Below are 13,484 nucleotides of genomic sequence, written 5' to 3'. Positions count from 1 at the left end.
AGGACTTCTATGCATAATGTACAAGTACATTAAAAGTCTTCACTCTTAGGGCTCACTGCTGCTTCGAATTGACTGAACTGGAAGCTAATGAAAAACAATTTTTGAACAGAATGGCAGGAATGTGCTCTACAGAGCATTTGGCTACAAAGATGTACACTTCAGGGAATCTATTGTACCAAAAATATAGTTTCCTTTTTTAGCAGGCAAGGGGGGGGTGGGGGGGGTGGGGAAGTGTAGATTACTGTCCTATGGAAACTTTAGAGACTTGCTCTTCAAGGTTAGGAACACGCTGGTAGACTTCTACAGTTACCAATGCTGTTTTCTGCGCAAAAAAATTCTGTGAAATATATTTTTCAACTTCAGAGTAGAGATAGGAATTATTGCGCTAGCCATTAACTGTTTAAAAGTTAGGATCCTATTTAGTCTAGGCAAAGGAAGGAGGTAGACACCAGTTAGTAACTCTTCCCACCTATTTGTAGATGGCTGTCTGAAGAAGGGGTCGGTACTTGAGCCCTCATTAATCTCTCTTCATGTATGAGAAGCAGGGGACCTACCATGTTGTTAGGCAGAGCATTGGAAATATGAAGTAAAGTGTTTATTTTCCAAAAAGCAATTAGGTGCTAGTGAGGTCCTGCCTGTTTTGGGCTCTGCTTCTAAAGGAACTGTTTAGAATTTGGCAAGCGCTGGCCTGTCCGATGAATGATGATATTAAAAAATAAAAGCATTGAATTTGGAAGGCAGCATCCAAATAACTCCCAGTGGTTTCTAAACCATATCTTGAAAAAAATCCCACCCTTATGCTGCTCCTGGAATAAAATTAACAGAGTAAAGTAGATTAGTACTGTCCAATATAACCCTCTGACTTGCAGGTCCCTTCCAGACCACTTTGCAAGTCCAACTTAGTTATTACCTCATGTTAAGAATTCAGAAGGAAATTGAGTACAGCCTCCGTCTACATTAGGCTAGATGTATTTTGGGTCTGTTTTCCTATGTCCTGCTTTGATCACTTATTTTGTTTGCTTCACAGGATAACAGTAATTATTACGGAAGCAAAATGAAATTAAATCAAAGTTTTTCCAAAAGGTTATAGGAAGTAGGGACTCATAGCCTAGGAAACTTTACCCAATTCAAGTCAACTACACAGCCTGTGACCACAGAAGTGTTTTAGGAAATTTTTTTTCATTTGTCTTAATTTTATGTATCGTGAGGTGCTTAATAAGATGCCATGTGTAATGCTGAAGTGACCCGCTTCTACTTTACAAGTGCAATTACCTAAAGACAGGCTGGGTTTTGTGCAGTTTTCTGTTGGGACGTTGAGGAGACGGCAGGTGGTAAAGCAGCCGGTGCCAAATCTTACAGCACTGCCCTTCTGGAAAGTAAAGTGGAGGTGAAAAATGTTACCACATCTCTGGGTCACCTTTCCCCTCTGAGCCTCCCACTCTGGAGGGAAGCCTCGTCGTTCAAAGGCTCGCATTGTACCCGTGGCCTTTCTAAATAACATAAACCACACTCTGCTTCAGTGTGGGTGGGCAGTTAAAGCTAAGGTAAACAACCCGCATTGCCAAGCAATATTATTTTAAGCAGTAGGCAAGATGCATTTCAACAGATGCGTTTCAAAAGGAATAACCACAAAGATATGGGAAACACCTGCGAGCCTTTGTTGTATGGGACTCTATGGTGGGACCTGATGGGAGTGCAAAGCCCACCTGCAACTTCTCTGCAAAGCTGTCGCAACAACATCTGCAAGGCAGAGGAAAAAAATGCACCTATTGAGGGGGCATGTTTTGTTTGTGAAAATGAACATGGGGGCACACAAGAGCCATGGTAAATGTGAATGCAGATTGTCTCCCTGTTATTAGTGGGGGAAGATGGGGTAGAGAATGGGCCAGAGGGGGTGGTTGTCACCTCCAGCCCAGCCCAGGATGGCACACCTGCAACCAGTTGTGTGACACAGCACCGGCTGTTTACCCAGTGTGTTTCCAGATCTCAGCCTCAAGATTTACTTACTACAATCCCCACAGGTACAGCTGTGCTTCACAGATGTCAAATTAACAGCACATTTTTGTCAAACACACCTTGTCTTGGCTAGTTGCATGTGATGTCTTGAAAATATCATCACCTCGAGTAGGGAGGGGACAAACTTCTAATATAGGAACAAGTAACTTCGTATAACAAGTTTATAATCTTTCATAGATTAAGGCCAGAAGGGAATATTTGACATCCTATGTAACACAGGGCAGACTGCATTATTCCACAAAAGGATGTATTTTAGAAAGACACCAGCTTTTGTTTAAAAAGTTTAAGTGGTGGGGAAACCATGCATGGGAAGTCATTGCAGTGATTGACTGCTATCGAGTAAAAGTCATCACCTTTTTTCCAATTTGAATTTATGTAGCTTCAGCTTCCAATCTTTCAGTCTTACTATGGCTTGGCCTGATATGTTTTTTAAAAAATCCTCAGATATTATTTTTTTTATCCATTTCACTCTAGATTACGGTCTAGCTAGTGGCAGGTCACCTTTGGAAGCTTGAATACATGTAGTATCTAAAATTATTCCAAATTGTCTACAGGTTGTTGTATTCTTTCATCTGCCTTTTGACCTGGCTCTGATGTTTCAGTAACAGTAGTAGTACATACAATTCCTCCAGATTAGGTCTTTTAATTTCTTATTCCCTCTATGTCTCTTTATAAACTTGCCCCTTGGTTGTAACATGGTTGACACCTTCCCAGCTGATGAGCTGCCGTGAGACACAGCACACGTCCCCTTCTCCCCGGGCCCCTGGGTGTCCTGATCCTCATGAACACAGCCCAAAGTACAGTAAATTAGAATAAATGGAATTGCACTGAAGGAGCCCCATGCCCCAAAAGTAGGTCTTCTGCTATGAGAAGGTTTGACTTAACTCATCTAATCTGTAACAATTTAGGGAAATGCCACGGTTATGTACAATACTATTTAATGTCATTGCATCCCTATAAAACCCATCACAGCAGTGGTCTGAAGACGTGGCAGTATTACAGCTTGGAGCTGTAGAGGTCTTGGACCACAAAGTGTGTTTGTTTTGTCAAAAGCCTTTTCCTGGACTCTAGCTGCAGGCTCTAACAAGTATTTGCATCATATTTTACCAGCATGCACGGCCTTTCTCTCTCCGTGATCCAAGCAAAGTGGAGGTCATGTAGCTATGACTGATATGGGAGTAATTCTAAGTGGGAAAAAAACCCTGCAGAGAGACTGGAAAAGGGATGGAAATGGGTTATATTTGTCTACAAAACCACTGTGTAGTCATGCTCCAAGACTAAAAGATTACAGGAAATACAAAAATGCATCACTACCCTGCGCTGGCTGAAGCTAATCTGCATCTCTATAGGCTTAAACAAACACTTGGTGGAAAGACTTGTTGGATGACACCCAGCTTGGGGCTCTTGTCAAGAAGTTTCTGTACAGATTTTGCCATCATAGAATCATAGTCATTTAGGTTGGAAGAGACCTTTAAGATCATCAAGTCCAACTGTTAACCCAGCACTGCCAAGTCCAGGACTACTTATGTCCTCAGTGCTGCATCTACACATCTTTTAAACACCTCCAGGGGTGGTGAATCCACCACCTCCCAGGGCAGCCTGTGCCAGGGCTTGACAAAACCTTTTGGTGAATTTTTTTTTCCTAATATCCAATCTAAACCTCCCCTGGTGCAATCAAGACAGTGGTCTGTTTCCTGCATCCACTTGGACTCAGATCTGTTTACTTTCATCTTTAAATAACCTATTGCTGCTCGTTAAGGGGGTTTCTCAGTCCTGGAGAAGTGGAAAGGTAAGTGGGGTTCTGGCTCACATACCATGAGTGAGGGTTTTCAACATTTACATTATAAGATCTTTGCAGAGAGCATGACCCAGAAAATATCAGGCTTCACCTTTGCTGAGCTCTCAGTGACAGGCAGTAACACACGCATCTTTTCAGGGCTAAACTGGATAGGTTTGATCAAGAAATAATTGCAAGGTAATAAATAGGGACTCCTAGGATGCAATTTTTACAGGTTTGCTTTTCACAAAGCACATTGTAGCACACATCGCTGAGCTTCTACTGTTTTATACATTTCCTCAGCAAAAGAAAGATCTCCTCTCTTCATTGGAATAACATAAAAAACGTAGAATTAAAAAGCCTAAGGACACCATCTGAGGTTGAGGGAACATTTATAAACCCTGGGATTTTTACAGGTTTTTAAAAAAATGAAGATCATATGTCTAACCGTTTGAAGTTTTCTTCCATGGGTTGTTTTCATAGTGAAAAGTCAACTTAGGAAAATGGCTCTATATTGAGATTTCATTGTAAGAAAGAAGAGAGAAGACAGGGTATATGTCTGTCTCCCATCCTAGGACATGGGTTCAAGTCATATATTGTGGTTTGCTCAAATGTTGTTGCTGTCCTACAGGAGCCAGGGAATTTTTCTTCTCAAAGTTTCCTCTCTCAGGTAGTCTCCCCACTTCAGTTATATGGAAGAAAGGAGTGCAGTGCTATGCACCTGTGTCCTGCAAAACACTACTGACTTTGCAGTCCAGGGACTGATCTCTCATAAGACAGAGATTAATTCCGATGAATTCCATGCCCCAGCTGTAATGGGACATTACTCTTGTCTTACTTTCGCTCCTGGCATGATGTGACTATAGGCAGCGTCACAGTTGGTGCCGTATGCCACAACGAAGGCAGGTCAGAAAAGAATAATAAATCCGAAAGCATGATGAAAAGAAAATAAGAGGATTAACCTATTTCTTTACCTCTTTACATTCTGCAGATTGTGCTTATATTGTAGTCAGTGACATGATAATCATCTCTGTCAGGGAGAAGAAAGAGTTACAGGGGACGATGCTCTGGGGAAATGTTGCTTTGCTTAAGGAAAGCTGATGTTGTATTAACAGAATCCTGAAAGTTTAATGGCTGCACTCCTGCTTTAAGTGCAGTGGACTGACTTTGGCTTAGAAGACTGTAGAAAATGGCAGATTTCTGCTCATTACGCTACTGATAAGCAGAGAAGCTACTTAAAATGTTTTCTAAATTCTTGTTCTCTGACAGGTAACTGATTGCTCTTTTTTGGATTAATGGACCATTAATACAGGCTGTCTCTGCAGGCTCAGGGTCTGTTCCTTTCCTCCTGGCAAGCTGTAGCATGATACAAGTATGCAAGTGCCAAAAGTGTCTTTTCCATCTTTCTTGGTGTCACACAATAAAGTACTGGAATGCCAAACAAACAAAACACATCCCCTTGCTGTCAGAAGCCTGTTCATGCTGCTACTAAAATCTGGAACCATAAAAGGAAAGGTCATTTCTGCATTTTGCACAGAAACTAATGCTTTTCTTATGTTTATCAAATGCACTGAGGATTCTGATCCTTAACTGGAGCTGAAATATAGAGAAATACTGAAAATGACAGCAGCACTGTTGGAAAGTAGCCAACTGACTTCACACTGGATTTTGAATCCCGTTTGGTGAAGGTCTACTTTTCTAATAACCTGTGCCTGGGGCTCACTGGAAGTCACGCATGGAGACCACTTGCCTTTTTCCCTACCAGCAATACTTCTCTTCTTTCAAGGATGACAGGCCAATAGCATCCCAGGGCGTGCTGAGCCTATGCCAGCAGTATTTCTCCTTTGTGGATCAAATAGCAGGAATCGGAATGAACCTTCCTCAAATTCTCTTTCAGGATCTCCTCCAGGCAAAACTTTGAGGTTTGCATAACTCTGAAAAGTAATTTGACTTTCCTTTGGCAATGAAAAATAAGCCACTTATTTATGCCAAGCAAAAATATATTTCTTCTTAGTAGCATTTTTCAATGCTAATATGTCGTTTCTGTCTTGCTTTTTAATTTTTTTATTTTTTTTTCCTTCCTCTTGCTGTAATTTTCCCCTCCTTTAAGGACATTTTTACATATACTGTTTCAGGCATGCTGAGACAAGAGTAACATATTTGCAGTAGTTTATCAGAATGCATGAATTTGATGTGGTCAGACAAAACATTTTGGTTAGTGGTTTGAATGTGTTGTCGAAAACTGAAGTATATGAATAAATGGAAAAATCAATTTTCCTTTGTGTCTTGAAGTACTCCCAGAAGCCCCAATAAGGCCAATCCAAAAAAGAAAATAAGAATGTCACTTTGCAATTAATAGAAATGTGGTTTTAATGCAATGTAATACATTGTCAGAATAAAAGTAAAGCGGCTATCATCTTCATTTTTGATCAAGGCAAAGAATTTCTGTGATGCTTTTCATTTTCTCACACGTAATGTGATTTTTAGTTTGGAGCCAACTTACAGCCACAGAGATGTCAGTAAGTGGTACCTTCTGTCATTAGAACTTTGTGCTAGCAGTTACAAGAAAGCTTAGTTCAAGATGTACAAGATCCATTGGGCAGTTTCAAGAGACGGCTTGTGTCTCAAAGGTGGATGTTTATTTACTGAAACAAAAACAGAAAAAAAAAGACTAAGAAAAATTCACATATGTCTTCTCAGTGGTAGAGCTGTGACTGCTTCTTGCAATGGTTTTTGTGGTGGATTCTTTTGAAATTCTTGAATGTAGCAAGCTCTATAATGATAATCTCAAATTTCTGGTGATTTTCTAATGTTCTGGTGTGTTTTAAAATATCACAGAGATGCCTTGCCTTGAAACAATCATGCTCCCCTCATTCATGCTTTAATCTTTTTTGGAAGAGGAAAGAGAAAACAGTCTAGCTGTACATTATGCATTTAAATCAAGAAATGTCAGAGGGGCCGTACCAAGAGGGGAGCTGCCAAGACAGGTTAGAAAGAGGTCAAGCTGGATCACATCGATCACTAGTTACAGCTTTAACCGCACGGAGGAAAATGGCTACGGCACGACGCTGGCAATGCACGGCTTTGGCCGTACCTCTGTCAGCTCTGTGGGTGATGGAGCACAGGTTGGAAGTCCTTGATGTGAAGTATGGTAATGCCCTGTGGAGTTGAAGTTAATAATACAGAGAGGAACAAGGGAACAGAATATTAAACAAAAGGGGCAGGTTGAAGTGATTTATAGGGAGGGCTGAATTTCTCATTACTATGTAATGGAGAAAAAGTTTTTAGAGCACCAGAAGTTTTTAGGCTTTCTATGGCTAGAGGTGAGTGCTTTGTGGCGAGATGAGTAGGCAGAGGATCTCCTCGTCTTACATTGCGTAATTATTCTGTAGTGAAAAGCATCTATTCTCTTCTGTGTGCTCTCTTCAGGCGTTCACGCTCTAATCCTCCTCATAAATTAAGAGCCAGTAATCACCTACTGCTCTTCAAAGTTTCCTGCTCCTGTTTGATGTCATTGTGCTTAGTTCATCCTTTACACCAGGGTTAAGCCTGGCTTGCTTTTTTTAGTGCTGCCCCTATTTAATCTTCTTAATTTATGTGATGTGCTGATATTTGTTTAGAACTCTAAAATAGATTTACATAGTAAAATGGAGATGTCACTGAAACAAAAAGAACCTCTGTTAATAAGAACTGGAGAGTAATCTTTCTGTCTTCTCTAAAGAGATCACATTCATGAAGAGAAACCGTGTAAAGAGGAAAGGATTCACTTTGTGCAAGACTGTTTTTTAAAGAGAAAATGGAACCCAGGAACAGATTTTTGGTATCATTTTCTGGTATTGCATAGCAAATGCAAAGCATAGAACTCCATACATGTTGGCATGTATGACATGGCAGAGATGACATGATCTAGAACATCTGTGTACTATTAGATTCCATTGATTCTTATTTTTATTATAAAGAGTATGTTTTCAGAAGCAAGAGATGCATCATTTATTGACCACACAAGACAATTTTAACTCTCCAACCCATAACAACACTAACTGAATTAAAGACATCACTCAAAAGTAACTTCTCTTTGTTTTCCTGCAACCAGACAAACCTTAGGATAGGCAGCTATATCCATTTTGGGGAAGATGATGTCAGAAGGTACATTGACAACTCATTCAAAGGTCAATCCTGTCAACTCTTATGGCTGATCAGGCTGCAACGCTCATGTGCATAGCTGGTGGTGCAATCCAAGCTTGTGACAAGCCAAGCAGGACTTCTCTGGAACCTAGGTTAAGTATAATGTTATAGAATGGTGGCAATGGAAGAAAATGATGTAACAGGGTTGACCTTAACCATGAAACAGATTTCTACTGGTGTGTAGGAACTTCCAGCTTAGTCTTCTGGTGTCAACGAACCTCTCTACCATACAGCAGCAGCTGGTTGCTCCAGTGGCTCTTTGGCTGGCGATCCCTGTGCGGTTGTTATATAGGAACATCCCTGCATTCCTGACATTAATTCCTTTGTGCTTACTCAGTGCCCATGTATATACCTTTGGTCGTTTAATAAGACCGAAGGAGCCATTTTGTCACCTACCCAGTATCACCGCAGCCGAGTTTACAGTCAGTCTGGTGGAGAAGCTGTGGATAAAATTTGTCATTTGCCATTTCTCAGCTGGGCTTCCTCATCTGAATAGCAAAAAACCTCAGGCTAAGCAAGGTCATTTAATGGGAGTTATGAAACTCTAAAAGCAGGCTTAGACCATGATCACCAACTAAATTTACTGTAACTGTTCAGATTAAGGAGACGTTACTTAGATTAGCAGTCTATGAGGTTTTGTGGATTGGAAGGATTGTTCGCTGTTGTGTTTTGCTTAAGAATAAATGAGAAAGGATATATCAATTAAGCTTATCAGCAGTATTGTTGGGAGAGATGGAACTTGAAGTGGCGAAATAATAGCCCTCCACCCAGGATCCTCAAAGGAAATAAATTAAACTGCCAAAAGTGTGGCTTTGGCCGCAATGATTGCACTGATTTTAGGTTGCTCGTCAACAGAGCTTTGCTGGTTAGGCCTGGATTTCTTTTCTGTTTTCCTAACCAATAAAATTATGCCAGCAAAACTTTCAGGTTTTAGACAGGATCTGAGTGATGTATTTCAGTTGAATGATCTCAGAATTTTTTGTGTGTCTCTGTCTCACAAATGGCCTTTTCAACACCAATTTACCAAAGCTGGTTTGTAAGATCATTAGACCTTTGGTTGGTTTTATATATAATTTTGTAAAACAACAGCAACATAACATACAAGGCAACCCTATTCCTCTAATTAACTCTGTGCCTTTCAGATATCAGCGTTTCTGAAATAACCCTCTTAACACTCTGCATTTCTCAAGTAACTGTTCTTATATGTGACAATTAGTTCTGGAAAATATCAAGAATTACAGACTTCTGGGTTCAACTCCTGTGGGGCAGTAATGGAATTCTTAGAGATCAGCAAAAAGGGAGAATCATGGGGTCTTCAGAAAATAATTAGATAGTTGATGATGATTTACTGAGATGATTTAATTTTGTCAAATAGAGAAGAAATGAGTTTACCTCGGTGGATCCAGTTTAGTGTGCTGGTTTGCTCAGCTTTCTGTATTCCTCTAGTCCAAACTCTGTGTGTGTTTTGTGTGACTGATTACACATGAGAGCAGCTGCTGAAGTTTCTTTGGATACTTAGTTACCTTGAATTTTCCTATGAAAGACTTCAAAGCTATCTGGGGTCCTAAATCACATTTAAATAATCCAAGACTGTGATTCAGCTGATTCAGGTCCATTGCACACCCCAAGTGGAAAAGCCTCACACAGCCTTCTGTCAAAAACATATGGAGAAAATGCGGTGGAAAGTGGAATGATTAGCGGTAATCGGCCTGTTTCAGCTCCTCTGAGACCAGCGCCAGATTCCTGCCCCACGGGAGCTACTCAGATGGTGACAGACAGAGTGCCTGAGTCTCAAAGTGCTGAGCATCTGTGATCCCATCGACTCGCTTGAAAACGTAAGTCCTCAGGTGTCCTGAAATCCCCTAAGTTTTGCAGTTATTTGGTTATTAAATTCCTCATGCATGGGCTATGTGCCTGGTTTTGTTCTCCAAAGAGGCCACTCTTTTGGAAGTCAAAGGCTCAGGTTTGTACTCCTGTAGCTTAAGCCATCCTGCCCATTAACCCAGCTTCACTTCTTTGGAAGAATCTGCCCTTTCCTATGATCCCAGTAGATTTTCTCTTGCTGTCTCATTATCAGCTTTCTCACATTCAATAACAAGAGCACAGTAGGACCTTTTTTACTCTGCTAACACTAAAAATGAGCTGTCAATCCTAAACCATTCCCACTTTATTGGGGTTGGAACTAGGCAATCTTTAAGGTCTCTTCCAACCCAAACCATTCTATCATTCCATTATTCATTCATGTTTTCTCAAAGCCATGTCTCCAACTGTAAATTCTCCTTTGTGCTTGAATTTGCTGGAAGCCTGGGACCTCTCGCCTGGGCACTGCGCTGCTGCCTCTTACACAAGGATCCAGTCCCTATGCACTGGAGCAGAAGTTTATCCTAGGGATGGAAAACCACATCAGGAACAGAAGAGCAAGCCTCTTCTGCTCGTTGGCACCCCACTGAGCTGGCATCCCCAGGCCCGGTCACCTTAGTATAATGATATTTCTAGTCAGACCACAGTGTTGTGTCCACTCCTCCCCTGTTTTTTGCACAAGGACCATTGCCAGGGCCGAAGGAGCTGGTCAGCTCCTGGCTCATCCCTGATGTGACCCCCTCAGGGCTGCTGAAACAGGTCAAAACTGTGTCCGCTTCGTTGTGGTCTTCACCGTGAGCATCTCAGCCACACTAATGGCTCTGATGATTGCTGCCGCTGGGCACTTGGTGCCTAACACTTTGTTATAGTGGCTGCTCGATACAGGCTTAAATTAGCATGTCTAGTGTTAGACTGAGCGTATTTATCTTGGGCTAGCATGACCGCAGTTAATAATCGTGCTGTAATTGAAACTTGCCTTTGACATCACCTTCTGACTGACTAATTGGATTGTGTCTAGTTATTCTCTGCAAGTATTTTTTTTCTGTCTTTTCTGATCAGCCTGAAAGGTAACCCCCCAGCAGTGTCAAACCCAAACCAAATTGACCTGTCACAGAAATCGAGGCACGAGTTCAGTTTTTACACTAGAGACCTTTCTGAGCAAGTTAAGCAAATGAGGTGAAAGTTTGTGCTTTGGTGCATGGTGGAGCCCAGTGACTTCTTGTGTCACCCGGGATTTTGGAAGTCGGTTTTGTTGTTGCTTTGCTTTCATCATAATTACTTCCATCAGGACAATATGGGGTTTAGAGGCTTCCAAATCAATGTTAACATTATATTCTCTCACCATATGTAAATGAACATGCGAATTCTGGAATATTAAAATGATGTTCTTGGGGTAGTTTAGAGTATACAACACACCCTTCATAATGCTATTTATAAACATGGAGAGAGAAATTAATGTCTCAGTTAAAACAGCCAGCTGACTATGTGGCTTACGACGTATAAAGCACTTCCCTCATAATGTTTGCATTTGTGGGAATATTTCTTTTTCCTACACTTTGTCATGCACTGATTTTAAATGACTGATCTCTTGCACGATAGCTTATGTGGCTGTGATACAGCTGGCAGGCAACCTAAGGCATTCTTTAATTTTTAAATAAATAAGTTAAAATAACAGTGATTGAAACTGCGGCTATATTAAACTTGATATAAATAACCTGACTTACAAAAAAGCAGCTATAACTTTATAACTCGAAGTCACCTACAGATTCTGTTTCACTTCATCCATTATTCTAAAAATGTTTGTAGGGAAAATGGACTAGATGACTACACGTGGTTTTTCTTGGAGGGACAGAAGGGAATTTTTGTCCCTTAACTCACCTGTTAATTTCTTAAAACTGTAAAGAGCAACAGGACACCATGTTGCTCTCTATACGCGCAGACTACCTGAATAATACAGAGATCAGTTTCAATGCTGAGTCTGTTTTTCCCACTGCACTACAAGAAGCATGTGATATTTCCACTAAATGCCGCATGAATTCACAGCTGGTGTAAACCAGCAAATTTCCATTCACTCCTTTCTTGGTGCAGTGTCACTTTGGGAAGTGCCTGTCATTGTCATCAAAAGGCTAAACAACAAGAGATCAGCCAGCATCCTCAGACACAACTGGCTCCCTGTAACTTCTGTGGAGTGGTACCATGCATGCTGCACAGAAATTTTGTGTGAATTTATCTTAAACAACTTGAAGTGTGTGGGTTTTTTTCCTTATTCCAGAAATGGTATAGCCATGTCATATATGCTAGAGAAAAAAATATATTACCATTTAAGTAATATATGTATTACTTGACACAAGTGCTATTTCAAACACGTGGCATAAATCCATGCTCCTCGTCTTAGCAGCTGAAGCAATCCCAGTCCTCCTGGGAGAAATGGAAGTCTTGGCTAACCCTACCATGTCCTGTACCTCCCACTCCCACCCTTGGAGTGGGGTGAAAGGATTTAGGAGAGATTTACTGTGGCAACAAGCCTAAGCCTATCTATTTAATTCCAGAGCTATTTTCCTTTTTGCAAAAGGAAAGCACACAGCCTTTCCTTGTGCTCCACTTTGTGGTATAAGACTTCTCTTGGTTAAAACACTGTATAAATACAGGTCTTTGGTACCCATGTCACTGACTGATTATACTGGTGGTCCATCTGCTTCATCTGCTACTGTTCCTGTTGTGATCTTAAAGGCTTGCCATCATGTGATACATTTGGGTGCTGTTAGAGTGATATCTGAGCTTGTTTCAGGTTAAGATTTTTCGTATCGTTTAAAGGAGTAGGATGCCAAATTTCCACCGTACCAATGAGAAAGTAACTTTTCCCCTTCAAAAGGGGTTTTTGTGTCCTCAGCTGAAGGATTTCACTCACACTAGCTAAAAAATTTCCAGCACAGAGACTGTTCAACGTATTTACAGGCAATGGTTACTGATCAGATGCCACTCTCACTGATGAACAGGATGAAAACAGATGATAAAATTCCTTTAATTAAAATCAATATGTGAGGAATGGCTTGACTTTGCAACTTTCAAGAAGGAATGATAGATTCCTTTGGATCCTGTAGCACCCTTTCCAGCCCCAGCTGCCCTTCTGTATGTAAGAAGCTATACAATAAAGGTCCATGTGTTCTATCTTGTAAATCATGTTGATTTCTGTCTCCTAAAACAAGCTTAATACTTGGCTGAAAAAATGCCTCTGTTAGTAATATTATTTGTAAAAAAAACAGCTGGCCTTACATGTATGCTCTCTTGTTTGAGTGAAAAACTATAAAGATGGCCTGACTGATTTTCTGTATGTAAGAGTTATTTCCTCTCTTCTCCATGTTTTCATGCAGTTTTTGGAATCCCTAAAGACTATGTATCTAACTGCAGCCGGCAAATACAATTTCTCCCCTTAAGCCCTGAAACTCAGCAACAATGTTGTTTCAAGCACCTGGAAGCCAAGTACAGGTACTGTCATTTTTGTTCTGCACAATTTAATTTTTTCAGAGTTATTAATAACTGGAATGGTAGATTTCCATCCTTGTGTTCTGGTGTGTTTCAGTGCTTCCAAAAGGTCCTAAATGATGTAAAGATTGAGGATTCAGGAGGGACTCTTGTCTATTTCCAC

At 40.7% G+C, this 13,484-nt stretch overlaps 1 long non-coding RNA gene across 1 annotated transcript in view; it reads right to left on the bottom strand.

Moving 5' to 3' along the window:
- LOC308069799 overlaps window positions 1–13,484 on the bottom strand; it is a 53,964-nt gene that overhangs the window by 20,035 nt on the left and 20,445 nt on the right. The window contains exon 2 of the long non-coding RNA XR_013930518.1: window positions 1–13,484. This exon is cut by the window's left edge and continues 20,035 nt beyond it; it is cut by the window's right edge and continues 18,390 nt beyond it. This is a non-coding gene — a long non-coding RNA (uncharacterized lncRNA).

Source organism: Falco punctatus, assembly GCF_963210335.1.
Source record: "Falco punctatus genome assembly, chromosome: 9".
Classification (NCBI taxonomy): domain Eukaryota; kingdom Metazoa; phylum Chordata; class Aves; order Falconiformes; family Falconidae; genus Falco; species Falco punctatus.
Note: the sequence above shows the minus strand (reverse complement) of the source record. Positions and strands in the feature narration are given on the sequence as shown.